Source organism: Scardinius erythrophthalmus (assembly GCF_964197995.2).
Source record: "Scardinius erythrophthalmus genome assembly, chromosome: 6".
Lineage (NCBI taxonomy): Eukaryota > Metazoa > Chordata > Actinopteri > Cypriniformes > Leuciscidae > Scardinius > Scardinius erythrophthalmus.
The window spans coordinates 46405741-46424664 of NC_138226.1; the positions used below are offsets into that span (position 1 = coordinate 46405741).

The following is an 18924-nucleotide window of genomic DNA, read 5'->3' on the forward strand; positions in this document are numbered from 1 at the left end:
TGCTCCTTTTCTTAAACCTCTTGTCACACAGCTAAAGTTATTTTCCAGAATGAATTTGCAAATGATGTTTCAAGTCTCTAAGATATGTGAAACTCGTGTCACACTGAGGACCAGGCTTGGCTTGGGAGGGTTACTTTAAAAATGTATCCCGTTACAGTTACAAATTACTTCATGAAAAAAGTATTCAGTAACCTAATCCAAGTACCACAATATGAAAGTAATGTAATCTGATTACTTTTGGATGACTTGAAGGTCACATATATATAAATAAAGTCAAGCAGGAAGCAATATCATTTTTTTGAAAACCTTTTATTTATTAAGAATTTGGTCCGGTGTAAAATATTTGCAAAATATAAACTATTTAAGAAAATGTCATATAGCTGTAAGTAACTATGTTGTAGCTAAAAAACTATTAAAACTAAGCAATCATGTCTCATTTCTTTGTATCCTGATTACATAATGCCATTACATGTATTCCGTTACTCCCCAACCCTGCTGAGGACACCTGTAAGCCTTCTCTCCAGTGTGACTTCTTATGTGAGTCTTAAGGTTTCCTTTAATTGTGAAACTCTTTCCACACTGATCACATGTAAACGGCTTCACTCCAGTATGAATTCTCATGTGGACATTCAAGTGTCCTTTTTGATTAAAACTATTTCCACACTGATCACATGTGAACGGCTTCACTCCAGTGTGAAGTCTCATGTGGGCATTCGCATGTCCTTTATGAGTAAAACTATTTCCACACTGATCACATGTGAACGGCTTCTCTCCGGTGTGAATTATCATGTGAGTCTTAAGATTTTCTTTTCGTGAAAAGCTTTTCCCACACAGATTGCAGGTGAAAGATTTCTCTCCAGTGTGAATTCTCATGTGGACATTAAAGTGTCCTTTTTGATTAAAACTCTTTCCACACTGTTGGCAGGTGAATGGACTCTCTCCAGTATGAACTCTCATGTGGAGATTAAGCCTTGCTTCTTGAGTGAAACTTTTCCCACACAGTTGGCAGGTGAAATCACTTTCTGTCTTCAGATCTCCTTTTCGTGAGCAACCAAAAGATTTTTCTCCAGTTATGTAATCTAAATCTTTCATATGCTGATTTTTCTCTTCCATTTCCATCAGTTCTTCACTCTCCTCTTTCAGCTGCATCAGGTCTAAAGCAAAACAAAAGCAAATTTAAATTAACCCTTATTTAATGGTACAGAGCAACACACACCAAACTGAAAGTCTTCCCTCAGTGTACTGCCTACTAAAATAGTGTTTATAAGTGCAGCTTAAAGAGATTAAAACAGCTCTTTTTCTGCTGTTCCATAAGCGCCACCTACCGTTAGAGAGTGAATTTACTTTTTCATTCAGCCTGTCTGCCATTTTTGTTCAGACCAATGCTAAAATCTGACCAAATTTTGATTGTAAACTTTAACCAATAGATCTCAACAACTTATCAAAATCTCAAAACTTAGGATAATAAGGTACCCTATGTGTCAGGGTTGTGGGTGAGGGATGAAGCAGGGACTCAAGTGCAGAGTTGATGGGATTTATTTTAATAATAAAAATAAAACAAAATACAAACAAAAACTACCCCAAGGGGGAAAACATGACTCAACATGACTCGACTTGGCTTGGCTTGGCATGGCATGGCTAAACTTGACTTGAAGCACACAGCAGGGAAACACACAGTGTACATACGACGACTAACCAGCACAGGACTGCAAACACAGGGAGAATAAATAGGGAGAGCAAATTTAACTCTAAATGAATGGGGGTGGGGTAAATGAATCAATAATCAGGAAACAAGGTGGGCGGGGTTAGACAAACGACAGGAGAGCACATGGCACAAGGAAACACATGATAAGCCATGTGCTCACATAAAACACAAGCACATGGCCAGTAAAATTAATCACAAGCCACGTGTTCACACAGAACATGACAACATGAAAACACACAGCTAGTGTAAAACACAAGCTGTGTGCTACTCAAAACAAGACTCATCCTGTGCGCTCACAACAGAAGACAAACACGCGGAGCATGGATGTCTGAATCCCGACACAGAACCGAAACCAAACTAGACCGATGTGCCGGGATCCCAACACCAAGCCCCGCACATGTAACAAGGCACGTAGACAAGTGAGTGCACGGCTCTAGCAGGCTCGAAACCGCGCACTCAGATAAAGACGAGACAAAAAACGGGAGTGTCAGAGCTCTGTCATAAAATAAGGAATTTAACTAGACAGGAGTGACAGAACCCTGACACTACCCCCCCTCTAAGGGACGCCACCCGGCGTCCCTAACGAGGGACATACAATACAAGACAGGAACATGACAATACAAGACCGAAACACAACAGACAACAAGACAGGCAGATTAAATGAAAAACGGACAGGGAGGGGAGGGAAGGGGAGCCAAGTCAGAGCCAGCGGAACATCCACAAAGTCATGAGGAACCAGGGAGGGATGGGCGGGTTGAGCCAGGGAGGCTCAGGCGGGACAGGATTCCAGGCAGGGGTCCAGGGTGGAACTGGAGGGATGGCTCCAGCAGATCAGGAGTCCCAGCAGAAGGCCAGGGCGGTGCCGGAGAGACAGACCAGGCGGGCTCCGGCGGTTCAGGATTCCCGGCTGAGGGCCAAGGTGGATCAGGTGGATCTGGATACTTGGCAGAAGGCCAGGGTGGGTCAGGCAGCAAAGACAGAACCATCAGGGCAGGCAGAGCAGGCTGGCCAGGGACTATAGGCAGGAAGGGAAATCCCACAAACGTAACTGCTCCATAGGATGCACGGCCGACGCGGTGGGCACAGGGCAGACAGTTCTCTGGGACAGCCTCCGGGCTGGCAGCGGGCTCTGGGACAGCCTCAGGCCGCTCAGGGATGGTATCCGGGGTGCCAACAGGACTGGAGGCGGCCATTTTTTAGGTGTGTGCTGCCCAGGCACGTAGGAAAGCAACTGCATAAAAGGTGAAAACCACCCTCTTCGCTAAGGCAGGACTGATGGTGGAAAAGGGTGGCTTAGAAGGGGATGGAGCTGAGATAGCCGACAGGGAGGTATGTGCGGCCCAGAAACACATAAGCGCGGCAACATAAAGTGAGAGGATAGCCTCTTCGACCATGACAAGACAGACGGGGAGAGCAGGCTGCTCAGGAATGGCCTTCATGGCCATAACAGGGAGCTCTGGGACCACGGGACCAGGTGAAAGAGAAGCCTTCTTCCTCCTCCTATGCTTGCGAGGTCGAGGCAGTAGGAAGGAGCTTACCACTTCTGGGGGCACCGCAGCCTCTTCGGTCACCTCTGTGGGTCCTGCAGCCTCTTCGGCCGCCACCGGGGGCGCCGCAGCCTCTGAGGGAACTGCAGCAGTTTTCGCAGGAGCATTTGCATTCCAGCAAGAAAATCCACAAAACCCCAAAAGGTCAGGTGGTCCAGGCCTTTCATTGTCCACCAGCTGGGGGGTCATCAAGGGAGAGTTAAAAAGATCCTTGAGAGCCGCGTTGTTGAACCCCAGCTCTCTGCAGCGTCGCTGAACTCTAGAGCAAACTTCCTCAGATCAGTTCCCCTTTGATGGAGGGAGCTCGAGGCCTTGAACTGGAGAATACGTTCATAGAGGGGGCTGGAGAGAGTGGAGGCTGGTGGATGATGCAAGCCCTTCTTGCGCTGAGTCCTCATAATGGCTGGTTCGTTTTGTCAGGGTTGTGGGTGAGGGATGAAGCGAGGACTCAAGAGCAGAGTTGATGGGCTTTATTTTAATAATAAAAATAAAACAAAATACAAACAAAAACTACCCCAAGGGGGAAAACATGACTTGACTTGACTTGGCTTGGCTAAACTTGACTTGAAGCACATTTCAGCAGGGAAACACACAGTGTACATACAACGACGAACCAGCACAGGACTGCAAACACAGGGAGAATAAATAGGGAGAGCAAACAAAGCAGGTAACGAGGGAGGACAGGTGGGGTAAATTAATCAATACGGATGAAAATTAGCTATTTAGCTAACTCTGGCACATTTACATTGAAGTTTTACTACGTTGTTGATTAAAGTGCATTGTCCCTGTTAAATAAATAAGTAAAAATATAAATAAATAAAAAATAATCAGGAAACAAGGTGGGCGGGAAGCACATGGCCAGTAAAATTAATCACAAGCCATGTGCTTACACAGAACTGTCTGAACACGCAGCCAATGAGAACTCACAAGCCATGTGTTCACACAGAACATGACAACATGAAAACACACAGCTAGTGTAAAACACAAGCTGTGTTCTACACAAAACAAGACTCATCCTGTGCGCTCACAACAGAAGACAAACAAGACGTTGCTGAAGCCATGGACAGATTAGAGCACCTGGTCTCACAGTTCGATTCGATTACAATTATCATGTCATCGATTCAGTTCAATTCAATATCACGATGCACTGCATCCTCAATTTCCAATTTTACTTCAAAAATGATGTGTGCACACATGTGTGTGTGTGATCGCCTGTTCGGGAAGTCGCAGTGACAGAAACCGTGACATTCCAGTTTTCAAGGGAGTAAAGCTTGTTTATGCCATTAAGAAAAGGAAAATCTGTCCAAAAATTTTTGTTTTAAAGAAATGTTCATTTAAAAGCAGCGCTCATTAATCAGAGTATTGTGTTACCATTAAAGATGAGCGCATCAACCGTCGCCGAGTCCGCTGTTGAAGGTGACGACCATCCATTTATAATCACAGGTAACAGAATAATTGTAATTTGACCATCGGGTGCGGATACTTAAATCAGAGAAAGTTATTGGGGCGGGTGGATGATTTGTTTTTGGCTGCGGATTTCGGTGACGTTGGAGTTCATCCGCTTACTCTAAAGCAGTCAGACTCTGCCAGGCGCTAACAGCTCGCGGTGAAAACAGCTAACGTGATTTATCAAGTTAGTGTTATTACCTCCTGCAAATTCTAGTTGTGCGTGACATGAGCGCACACAGCGCGTGTCTTCTGCAGGTCGTGCTTACCAGGTTGTTCATAAAAGCTGAAATGTGCCCAGATGTAGGCTTTAAAGTAGTTAAAAGTCATTGTATGCTACCGCGACAAAGCACGTATGCGACAAATGACGTCTGAAAAGCATCAGTACATTCAGTTATGAACTATTACGGAACCGATTCCGAATCGTCCTCGTCTGCATCGCGATGCATCGTAGAAACGATTAATTTCGACACCCCTAATAGTCGGGGAGCCAAAGTCTCAAAAGCTCAATAAAATGGGTTGAACCTGACATGGTCTGTTATACTTTTTATTTGTGTTTTTTCTGTTAACTTTGACCCTAAGAACCAATAATTGGAGGGTCTGCTCTGCCGGAAATATCGCGAAAAAAAATTGTGGCCATTTTAGTGTATGCACCCTTTATTTTTTATCAGAAAAATGTGAAAAATGATTTTTTCCCTCAAATCCTCAGTGGGTTTGGTAGGCTGTCAATAAATGCATTCCAGATACAAAGAACACATTTGCTGACAACATCCACTGAAAAAATAACTCTTAAAACACATTTCTACATGATTTTGCATCAATTTAATGCAAAAAAATAGGCGTTTTCTCACTTTTTTCCAATATTTTCATCTTTACTTCATTGGCAATCAACTATTCCCCCAAGTTATGACATCAGTCAATATGTCATTCTTTTCACCAAACAGTATACTCACTCCACAGAAAAAATCATAAAAATCCAACCAAAATCAATGGATCTGTCATGATTTCATTAATAGTTGATCAGCAGGCTCAGAACCTCAATAGAATTGTAGGCTACTCTCAAAATTCCGAAAGACATGTAGTCCATGAGCCAGGGGGGTTGATCGGTATCATCGGGGGAAAAAATGCTATCATTGTTATTTGGCAAGGTATACACCCCTAGTATTAGAAAAATCACTATAGCAGTGCAGGGGTGGTAGCGAAATCACTTTTTTCAGCTCATGAAGTTACTAACCCCCTAAGATAAATTCCGTTTTTGAAATCTGGTGTATATCTGGTTTAGGCTCATGCTAGGGATATTGTCAATATTCTATAATATGGTGCTTGGTATCGCTGGAAAGGGGACCTTTTAGGCTTTCATTTAAGCCCAGTACTGAATCTGTCTGACAAACACAGAGGTCACATGACTTCTTTAAACCAGAAATAACACACATTTTTTCACAATTTCCGCCTAAACTAAAAATCCGCCTAAAATCGCTGTGCCATGAAAGAACACCACGGACACAAAAGTCAACAACTTCAATACTCAAGGCACTCTGATGACTCAGAAAATGTATAATATACCCATACTATTTATTTGTGAGAGCCTTAAATTAGACTTGTGCAGCCAGCACAAGTCTTCAAAATAGAATAGAGCCAATAGAATGGACAAATAGAATACCCTAGTCCAGGGCCAAATGTTGTAATAAAAACACTTGTAATTGGTGTAACAAAATGTTTCTATCATGTATTTTGATATTCACCCACTTTCAGTTAGAATGTCAGAATGTAGCTCATGCACTGAATGTTGATGGATTTTGACAAGGTTTTGTCAGTTTTGTGAAAAGATTGTTGGTTCAGTTGACTGGTTATAAAAACACTATAACTATACCATCTTCAATCAACATCTATTGAGTTCCAGGGGTATTCAATGTAAGTACAAAATACTTTTTCTCTTGTGCTTGTGAATTGGTGGGGAATAGTAGCAGTAGCTAATGTAAGCTTGGTGTTTTTCACACTAAGTATACTTCTTTTAAACTTAAAATAAGAAAGTATACTTTCAGTCTACATTTTATGTACTTCTCAGAAATATACTTAAAATTACACTTCAGTGTACTTGATGTATACTGAGAGAAAAGTCTAGGGCCCGTATTCATAAAGATTCTAAGAATCCTCTCAGAAAACTCTTAATTTTGCTTCAAGGAGAACTCCAGTCAATTTTAACATTGAGCTCATTTTTTTTGTCAATTTGGAGTGCTGTCAATACAGAGAACAACGACAAAAATCAGTGTTGCCTACACCATGTTATCCTCTTTTTAAAATTTGCACCCTGTTGACTTCAATGGGGCAATATTTAAACCTGCTTTTAGCCTCTTAACATCCTTGATGTGTCATTACAAGTGCACAGCCATGTGAGCACTGGCTGAATTATTATCATTTTTATCCGTATCTTTCACATCTACTGCAGTCAGATTGACCCGCGTTCACTCTGAAGGAATCACTCACATTGGCTGTGCACTTGTAATGACAGATCAAGGATGTTAAGAGGCTAAAAGCAGGTTTAAAACTTGCCCCATTGAAGTCAACAGGGTGCAAATTTTAAAAAGTGGATAAAATGGTGTAGGCAACACCGATTTTTGTCGTTGTTCTCTGTATTAACAGCACTCCAAATTTACAAAAAAATAAGCTCAATGTTAAATTTGACCGGAGTTTTCCTTTAAAAACTTTTACGTAGGAGTCTTAGCTTAAGAGCGATTCGGGGCCAATCTGAGAACAACTCTGAGCAAGGAAAAGACAAAAACTTTCATCTTAGTGAGGAGGCGGGGCTGACCCCGTTGCTATGTATGACACAATCTTTTGAAGACTGTGATTGGTTGGTAGTCCAAGAAGGAAAAAAATTGTGATTTGTCTATTCTAAGCCTTCACTTTGAAATTACATGCGACTGTGTACATTACACACTGCTGCATTGTTGCATTTTCCCAGTTGCCAAATATCGTAATGTAGTGATTACTTTCATTTCTGGCGCTATTGCATTTCTGCGGTGTCGGAGATGTTAGCGCGTCTCTAAGATCAGTCACAAACATGATCCATGCACGATCTAATCTTTAGCGTCTTATTAACTCACTGTCATCCATTGTCTGCAACAGATTTCTTCTCCTTCTTCTTTCTGCCATGTTCTCCTCTGCTGAAGAAAGTCTTCAGCCTCTTAAAAGTCCTCGTCCGTGCTCCTAACAATTTTGACCTTAAGACCTCTTTTAAGGGTTAAGATGCTTTCTGAATTACTTTTTTCTTTACTGGGATTTTTTTCTTTAATTTTAAGAGTGAACGGCCACATTTCTAAGAATTTTCTTAGAATTTTGTCACTAGGAGCGACTCTTTGCATTAAGATTCTTTATGAATACGGGCCCGGGTATATTTGGCCTGTACTTGAACTCAATCTTTTGATCCAGATATACTTAAAAGCAGGGTTCACCAATCTCGGTCCTGGAGGGCCGCTGTCCTCAGAACAGCGGCCCTCCAGGACCGAGATTGGTGAACCCTGCTTAAAAGAATAATTAAGAATTCAAAGTACTGTATACTTGTCTTGTAGTTGTGTTAACTCTTTTGTAGGCTAGTCCACTGGTCGTGTAAATCAATTTACTCTAATTCTACTTTTTTGTTTAAAATGTTACCTTTCTTTATGAAACTTACTGACATTCAAGTGTTAAGATTAAAAAAGGATGCATGAAGCTAATAACATGTTTTTAAATTTAAAGTACAGTTAAAGGTATTTTTCAAGTGCAAAAATAATAATGTTACATGTTAAGTGCAAAGTATAATGTTATGTTTACTTAAAGAAAACTTACAAGTACACTTGCAGTATAAACTACGAAACTAGTAGTTTACTGAGAGTACACATCAGTGTACTTTCATAAACTAAAAAATGTACTACTTGTATTAAAACAGTAAACTAGTATACTTATAAGTTCACTTGTAGTACAGATGCATTACAAATGAGAAACCTAGTTGTGTACTTAGTTTACTACTCTTACAAATACTAAAAATACGAAAAGTGAGCCAATTTAGTCCCAAGCAGTATTGAAATAGTACACAATTTTACTACAAGTACACATTGATATTAGTATACTTACTACATAAAGTATACTTAAAAATATACTTGAAAATGACTTAAGTATACTTCATAAAATGAACATGAAGACATGCACTTTTATGATGAAGAGATGCACTTTTATGATGAAGAGATGCACTTTTAGAATGGACAGATGCACTTTTAGAATGGATAGATGGACTTTTATGATGGAGAGATGCACTTTTATAATGGATAGATGGACTTATGATGGAGAGATGGACTTTTATAATGGAGAGATGGACTTTTAGAATGGATAGATGGACTTTTAGAATGGATAGATGGACTTTTATGATGGAGAGATGGACTTTTAGAATGGATAGATGGACTTTTATGATGGAGAGATGCACTTTTATAATGGATAGATGGACTTTTATGATGGAGAGATGGACTTTTATGATGGAGAGATAAACTTTTATGATGGATAGATGCACTTTTATGATGGATAGATGGACTTTTATGATGGAGAGATGGACTTTTATGATGGAGAGATGGACTTATGATGGATAGATGCACTTTTATGATGGATAGATGCACTTTTATAATGGAGAGATGGACTTTCATAATGATAGATGGACTTTTATGATGGAGAAGATGCACTTTTATAATGGAGAGATGGACTTTTATGATGGATAGATGGACTTTTATGATGGAGAGATGGACTTTTATGATGGAAAGATGGACTTTTATGATGGATAGATGCACTTTTATGATGGAGAAGATGCACTTTTATAATGGATAGATGGACTTTTATGATGGATAGATGGACTTTTATGATGGAGAGATGGACTTTTATGATGGAGAGATGGACTTTTATGATGGATAGATGCACTTTTATGATGGAGAAGATGCACTTTTATAATGGATAGATGGACTTTTATGATGGATAGATGGACTTTTATGATGGAGAGATGGACTTTTATGATGGAGAGATGGACTTTTATGATGGATAGATGCACTTTTATGATGGATAGATGCACTTTTATAATGGAGAGATGGACTTTCATAATTGATAGATGGACTTTTATGATGGAGAGATGGACTTTTATAATGGATAGATGGACTTTTAAAATGGATAGATGCACTTTTATAATGGATAGATGAACTTTTATAATGGATAAATGCACTTTTATGATGGATAGATGCACTTTTTTGATGGATAGATGCACTTTTATAATGGAGAGATGGACTTTTATGATGGAGAGATGCACTTTTATAATGGATAGATGGACTTTTATGATGGAGAGATGGACTTTTATAATGGAGAGATGGACTTTTAGAATGGATAGATGCACTTTTAGAATGGATAGATGCACTTTTAGAATGGATAGACAATAACAGATTTTTACAGCGATTGATTCCATCAATCTTTTCACAAAACTGACAAAACCTTGTCAAAATCCATCAACATTCAGTGTATGAGCTACATTCTGACATTCTAACTGAAAGTGGGTGAATATCAAAATACATGATAGAAACATTTTGTTACACCAATTACAAGTGTTTTTATTACAACATTTGGCCCTGGACTAGGGTATTCTATTTGTCCATTCTATTGGCTCTATTCTATTTTGAAGACTTGTGCTGGCTGCACAAGTCTAATTTAAGGCTCTCACAAATAAATAGTATGGGTATATTATACATTTTCTGAGTCATCAGAGTGCCTTGAGTATTGAAGTTGTTGACTTTTGTGTCCGTGGTGTTCTTTCATGGCACAGCGATTTTAGGCGGATTTTTAGTTTAGGCGGAAATTGTGAAAAAATGTGTGTTATTTCTGGTTTAAAGAAGTCATGTGACCTCTGTGTTTGTCAGACAGATTCAGTACTGGGCTTAAATGAAAGCCTAAAAGGTCCCCTTTCCAGCGATACCAAGCACCATATTATAGAATATTGACAATATCCCTAGCATGAGCCTAAACCAGATATACACCAGATTTCAAAAACGGAATTTATCTTAGGGGGTTAGTAACTTCATGAGCTGAAAAAAGATATTTCGCTACCACCCCTGCACTGCTATAGTGATTTTTCTAATACTAGGGGTGTATACCTTGCCAAATAACAATGATAACATTTTTTCCCCCGATGATACCGATCAACCCCCCTGGCTCATGGACTACATGTCTTTCGGAATTTTGAGAGTAGCCTACAATTCTATTGAGGTTCTGAGCCTGCTGATCAACTATTAGTGAAATCATGACAGATCCATTGATTTTGGTTGGATTTTTATGATTTTTTCTGTGGAGTGAGTATACTGTTTGGTGAAAAGAATGACATATTGACTGATGTCATAACTTGGGGGAATAGTTGATTGCCAATGAAGTAAAGATGAAAATATTGGAAAAAAGTGAGAAAACGCCTAATTTTTTGCATTAAATTGATGCAAAATCATGTAGAAATGTGTTTTAAGAGTTATTTTTTCAGTGGATGTTGTCAGCAAATGTGTTCTTTGTATCTGGAATGCATTTATTGACAGCCTACCAAACCCACTGAGGATTTGAGGGAAAAAATCATTTTTCACATTTTTCTGATAAAAAATAAAGGGTGCATACACTAAAATGGCCACAATTTTTTTTCGCGATATTTCCGGCAGAGCAGACCCTCCAATTATTGGTTCTTAGGGTCAAAGTTAACAGAAAAAACACAAATAAAAAGTATAACAGACCATGTCAGGTTCAACCCATTTTTGAGACTTTGGCTCCCCGACTACTAACGGCTTACCTCTTATTTACACTGCACATGTCTACAGCGCATTACGGCTCCAACACTGCCACCGGAGCTGACTGTGGCCTTTTTAGTCAATGCTTGTGTTTATACCAGCCGTGCCGTGGCATGTTTCAGAAGCGGCTCTCTGCGCTGCTTCGCTAAAGATAGGTGCCTGGTCTACACCGCACAGTTCAAATACAAAATCCTCCTGCTCACAGGCACTGTACGTGAAATACAGATACAAAATAATTGAGGATGTATTTTATTTTTATGCTGACTAAAACATTCATAACTGGACTTTTAAGTGTATTAACTTTAGTGTCTGTAGGCTACAGCACAACAAAGTAGAATATAACAATATACACTAGGGATAGACGATATTTATGGGACAAATAAATTATCGGGTGATATGGGTGAAAATGACGTAATTTTTATTGCTTCGATAAATGAATGAAATCTGATAACTAGATCCGATAAAGTACGCTTGCTGGTAAAATCAATCAATCATCAGTCTGATTTATCCAAGATTTATTTGCTTTCCGAGTGCACGTGACTGCAGCTTTAAAACGGTGTCATGACTCACACTCATTACGTCATCATCTGTGAACATGTTTAGCAAGGCTTCCGAGAGGAGGAAAAAAGGCGTCAAGTTTTAACACAACAAATCTTATATCTCACTTGAAAGGTCGTCATCGCGGCGAAGCTGTATTAAAAGAATATGAAGCAGCTACGAGCGCACGGAGCGTCGATGTCCCCATTCAGTAGGCTTTTGAAAATTGTAAAAAGTTTTCCAGAGACAGCGAAAAGGCTAAAGCGATAAACGACTAAGTAATGGAATTTATAGTCCTTGATGACCAACATTTATCCGGGTTTTCAACAGTTAAGTGAAAAGATATGTACTTTGGAGGAGGGTTAAGATGTAGTGCAAATTGGAAGTCATTTTAAGTTTGTTATTATTATATATAATTTCAGAGAAATCTCAACTATGCCCTATGCACTTTTTTCTCTTTCTTTTTTTTTTTTGAGGTTGAAAAATGTCAATGCATTTTATTTATTATGTATTTGAAAATTATGTGACTTAAAGTCTATATACCTTCCTCATCCTCATGTACTAAAGGTTGAATAGATGCATTTCTTTGTTATGCATGAAATACTTTAATATAAATTTGTTGTTAATGAGTTGTTAGCCTAAGTGCAGATAAACCATATCAAACCAGACTGTCCTGACCAAATAGGCAGTAGAATTGAAATCCCCAGACCAACGAGACTGTGGTCTATATACAGTCACTATGTCCTCATTCCCAAAAACAATGGTGGCTTGCGTCCCATTCTGGATTTGAGACCGTTAATCCGAGCTTTGGCGAAACGCTCCACCAAAATGATCACTGTAAAACAGATCCTTGCGCATATTCAACATGGGGACTAGTTTATAGAAATGGATTTGAAAGATACGTAATTTTACATTCACATTGCAGCTCCTCATCACAGGGGTTTTCTGATGTTCTAATGTTTGCTCATCAGTTCAAAGCTCTGCTCTTTGGGCAGGCTTTGGCATCCCACACATTCACAAAATGCATAATTGCAGCGCTTTCCCCCTTGAGACTTTTGCATGTTGCATGTTGAACTAAAACAAAAGGGCTGCACGCTTATGTGAACAGAACTAGCTTATTGCGTGTGGCGGAACAGCTATTCGTCTCTTATAGGGCTGTTAAGAAAGGCTATTCAGTGTCAAAACAGAGGCTTTCACACTGGATAGTGGAAGCCATCCACTTAGCTTAAGCCTGGTTCACACAGCAGGATAATTAGGCCGCTTTTAGCCCCGATTCACCCATTTCCGACAATCTTAAGGATGCTCCAATTATCGTAAAATAATCTGATCAGATATTCCTGCCGTGTGTGGTGTGTTAAGACGGCTCTCGTCTGCTCGGAAGGACGCCGGAACCGCTCCGATCTCAAATCGGGGATATCTAACATGTTGGATTTTTTTTGGCCCGATTTCTCCTTGTGTGTGGTGTCCCCCGGGTCAAACGAGCACGCAGCCTGTGGACTGTGGCGTGTAGCCAATCAGAAAGCGAGGTGACGAGGCGGCGAGGAAGCACCGGGAAACAAAATCAAAACAGCCACCGGCATGGCGTTGTCTCCACTTCTTTGACCATCGCCTTTTCTTTTGATAACGTTTTTTTCGGTTAAAAACAAACTACAAACTATCGCCACTGCATCCTCTTCGTCCGCCATGATTGTTTACTCTGAAGTCACGTTTGATCTCGAGGGTTTTTGCGAGATTTTCCTTCTGACCTGGGAATGCTCGGGAGTCAAATCGGTTCGTGTGTGATGTGTTGATTTTGCCGTGTGGCTGCGCACACTGTACGACCAAAACTGTTAGACCCGTGATTTTTTATCGCCGTGTGTGTGGTCTCTCAGGTTTGGAAAATCGGCCGACAATTTTAAAATCGCCCCGTGTGAACCAGCCTTTATATGTCTCAGGAGACTGAATGCCTTATTGGTGTGCGCGCCCACTCCACTAGGACCCTGGCTTCATCTCGGGCTTGGACAAGTACTGTATGTCCATTCAGGACATTTGCTTAGTAGCAGGATGGTCTTCACAGAATACTTTCGCTAAGTTTTATAATCTTGAAATTCCTCTTTTGCACCGCATGTTCTGTCTGTGCAACGGGAGTTTCATGAGCTACCATTGGATGACTGAGAGACTCGTCAGCACGCCTCTCCATGGTGAGTGGTTTAGAAAAGGTTGTATAGTCGAATATTGTGTTTAGCGCCAATGCTGACATTTCAAATTGGGCTTAAGCGGCTCTTTGCTGCTCTTATGTGCTAACTGCTCTTATCAAGCAGCTCGCTTGGCTTATAATGACAGGGCTCCAGCTGAGTCTGCCTGCCCTGTTTTGTGTGCATTTCACTGTTTAAAGATTTTAATTGCTAAGTTGATTGCTTATTGTTACCCGCATATCAAGCTGTCTTGTTATAAATGCACCAATCACATTATTGTTGCTTCAATCACCTCCCTTCACTATACTATGTTCAGCATTGCTGAAGGTGCCGGCACCATCTTGGCTGGCTACCAACTGACTGGTTGAGTGTTTCAACCAGGGGTGCGTTTCCCAAAAGCATCGTTGGCCAACTATGGTTGCAAGTTCCGTCGTTACCAATAGAGTTCAATGGACATTGCGATCATAGTTGGGCAACGATGCTTTCGGGAAACGCACCCCTGGTCAGGTGACCAATACGGGAGAGGCGTGGCTCACTGCCCACACCCTCTCGAGTCTTGGGCTGAGTGAATCTCCTACAATTATTTAGAGACTTACAGTACAGGCCAAAAGTTTGGACACATTACTATTTTTAATGTTTTTGAAAGAAGTTTCTTCTGCTCATCAAGCCTGCATTTATTTGATCAAAAATACAGAAACAAATGTAATATTTTGATATATTATTACAATTTAAAATAATTGGTTTTCAATTTATTATACTTTAAATTATCATTTATTTCTGTGATCAAGGCTGAATTTTCAGGATCATTACTCCAGTCTATCACATGATCCTTTAGAAATCACTCTAATATGATGATTCATTATCAAAGGTGGAAACAGTTCTGCTGCTTAATATTTTTTCATAACCTGTGATACTTTTTAGGATACTTTGATGAATAAAAAGTAAAAAAAAAAAAAAAAGAAGAAGAAGCAAATGTTTTAAAAATATAAATCTTTTGTAACAACAAACTTTTGGCCTGTACTGTATCTTGAAAGGGAACATCTCAGATTACTAACGTAACCATGGTTCCCTGAGAGTGGGGAACGAGACATTGTGTACAAAAAACTTCTGAACCTTGCTTTTGTGGTCGTTCATTCGAAAGATCCAAAGCAATGGCGCTCAGCGCGGTCTTATATAGCAGGTGCAAAAAAAGGGTCAATCAGGCTTCAGTATTTCGGAGAAAGGGAGTTTCCCCATCGCGTCAGCTTCGACGCAATGTCTAGTTTCCTACTCTCAGGGAACCATGGTTACATGAGTAACCCGAGACGTTATCATGCTTTTCACCTTAGAATACTGATCCAAATAATTTGTAATTCCTTCTGGTGGATTTGGTTATACTTGAGTCATTACTAGTGGGTTACCATTACCTTATATTATACATTATGCATTTTTCATTTTCACATTAATTATTAATCTGGAAATAGTAGTTCTTAATAGTCTTCTGGGAGGTATGAAAAGAATAGTAGCATCGATTAGCTAATAGTGAACTACCACATTAAACTGAGCGCTATTACTTACTAATTGTGACCCTGGATCACAAAACCAGTCACATGTCAGTCGCACGGGTATATTTGTGGCAATAGACAAAAATACATTCTATAGGTCAAAATTATTGATTTTTCTTTTATGCCAAAAATCATTAGGATATTAAGTAAAGATCATGTTCCATGAAGATATTTTGTGAATTTCCTACCCTAAATATATAAAACATGTATTTCTGTGAGTGAATGCAGCACAAACGCCAAAATAAATGGACAACTTTAAAGGAGATTTTCTCAATGTTTCGATTTTTTTACACCCTCAGATTCCAGATTTACAAATAGTTGTTGTCTTATCCTGACAAAGCATACATCAATGGAAAGTGTATTTATATTTAGCTTATATTATATTATATTATATTTTTATTTAATTCGTCTCTTATTCATTAGGTGATGTATAAATCTCGGTTTCATAAAATTGACCCATGTGACTGGTTTTGTTGTCCAGGGTTACAATTCATTAATCAGAGTTTCTTGTTAGTTAATAGTAGTAACTAGAGAGTAAATATGGTGTTACTCATTTGTTCCTGAGTAGTTATTCATTAATGACATCTTAATTATCACGACAGCTTTTGGAAACCTGTAATTGTTGTTCTTACTGTGTAGACCTGCTTTGTACACTGTATAGCACTTTGGATCGATTTATTTTGTGTTTAAATGTGCTCTAAATGTTGTCATTTCTGTAGAGGCTGACATTACAATAAGAGTCAAATGAAGAGAATGAAACTAACCTGTTTGTTCCTCAGTATCTTCATGTTTCACGCTGAACACTTCTTCAATCTTTATGTCTTCACTCTCCTGTTTAATCAACGCCATCTTTATAATAGTGTGTCATGTGGATCTCAGATGAATCAGGGGTTCTTCTGTGTGTTTGGACGATATCTCATGTTTAATATTAATAATTAGATAGAAAAATTAACAGAAAGTAAAATAAATACAAACTAAATCTCAATCAGCTCCCTAGTTCAGTAGTCAGCGCACTGGTGAGGGAGTCAATCAATATAGTTAGTGCTCACTGTTTGTCCTGATTAGCCAGAAAACTACAAATTAACAAAATAATAACTAAATACTGACACTTCGTGATTTATATTTGGTGATTAATTATTTATAAACTAAATTAAATAGTAAGTCACTTCCAGTTTTTCTAGCTGTGCTTAAAGAGAGCATTACGTTCCTTGATGTTGTAAACTGTTACGTGTTTTTATATTATTATTAAAATTATTAACATAACTGTATAGGTTACACTTTTTAGCACAAACCGTTTTTTCGCACATACACAATAACTTTACTTCTGAGTTCAAGAAAATATCTTTCTGCACAAGAAAAACGGAATTTAAAATAACACATAATGCACTCATATATCTATAAAGTTTTAATAGATTAGCCTAAATATTTCAGGATCGTATTACCAATACCAACAGTTGTTTAAGGTTATGAGAATATATTATTTAAAATAAAAAAATAACCAACTATTGAAAAGTAATAACACATTTACTCATTTGGTAAAACTGACTCGAGTGTTGTTTTTTTATCTCCGTTTCTCCATCCCTACTGAATTCATGTTTATGATAAACTTATTTATGATTCAGGGAGAGAAATAAGACGAACTTTTTCCATTATGTGCTGAAACCTGAAACTAACAATGTTAATGTTAGTTAAAGCATTACTACGTTACATTCAATAATTAAATCATTTTAATAGACTGTAGAACCTATAAAATATATTTAACAGTTTGTATCGATTCAAACAAAAGCACAAACCTTTCTTCAGACGAATCACAGACGCAGGAGTGCGACGCACACGTATGACGTCATATCACCTCACCAAAATAAAAGTCCTATTCTGCTAGGAAATTTAGGCTAGATACAAAAACACATACAAGTACTACGATATATTTAAATAACGATTTGAATTATAGGTGAAATACATAAATACACGTTTAAACATTTCCTGTCCATGATGTGCTGAAAATGCACATCTATAATAATAAAGTCTAATAAAGTGTAGCACATCTAATATGTGAGATTCTGTCTAAAAGATATAACAGTCATGTTTGAGTGCAGAAACCATTTATACCAGGATTCTTCTTTTATTTTTGTTTGATGAAGCTGTATCATAAACTGATATTTTATTATTATACAATAATCAAGGTTTATAGTACTAAACCACTCAAATATTTATGAATTGCACTTTTTTAAGGAAAACTCTATTTTAAAGTACTATGTGACTGACACGTCAATACATTTTCTTTGACACTGAATTATTATTATTATTTATTTATTTATTTCATAATTTTTTTTTGCTGACTTTATGAAACACAAGGTTGAAATGTTCAGTTGGCCAGAGAGAAAAATAACATGTAGTCGGAGGAAAAGATTCACGAGAGACGAGAGCTGCATATGTTCCTCGGGTTTAATAAAATGAATTAAGCGGTGTCACACTCATCCGCATACATGGGGATTGAGTGTGAAAAAGCATACAAATAAACATTCAACTCGGCTCACAAATAGAAAGAAGAACGCATTGATAATGTGCTATTCTGAGGGATATTCAGTCTAGATGCCAGCGTTATTCACAGAAAGACAAGAAGTCTGCATTTCTGAAAAACATGCTTTCAAAATGTGTTGCGTTTAAGGAATAGTTCACCTGAAAATGACTTTCTGTATAATTTACTCGCCCTTGTGTCATCTCAAAATCATATGACTGCAATGTGAAGATGTGTCTCAATCATTATTTTAAACACAAGGAAAAACATTTTGTGATCCTAACTCAAGTTTTAACTGGGTTAAAATGAGATGTTGTTCTGCTGCTCCTCAGTCAAGCGCTTCATGGCCAGATCATATGAAGTCCTTCTGGACGTCTTCTGTCTCAGTCTTCCTCGTCTCACCCTCTTTATGTGGGTCTACAGCTCCTGATGTCCTACAAAATAATTCAGATCAATTAAGATGTGTTTTTATTGATTTTTTTGTTGTTGTTATTTATTTTTTAGAAACACTAAACTGTGCCTGTGTTCACTCATAAGTTCAGTCTACATAGGTAGCAACTTACACAAATGACCCTTGACATCTGAGACTTAATATTGATTTAATTAAAAATCTGTAAATTTTAAGACTGCAC

The 18924-nt window shown here is 38.6% G+C and overlaps 1 long non-coding RNA gene across 1 annotated transcript; it reads right to left on the reverse strand.

The window, feature by feature from the left end:
- Positions 1 to 300: 300 nt before the first annotated feature.
- On the reverse strand, positions 301 to 17632 carry LOC308692830. The gene is made up of 3 exons (XR_014030377.1): positions 17568 to 17632; positions 16539 to 16670; positions 301 to 1154 (listed from the first exon to the last, which is right to left on the reverse strand). It is a non-coding gene; the product is annotated as an uncharacterized lncRNA (long non-coding RNA).
- Positions 17633 to 18924: the final 1292 nt, after the last annotated feature.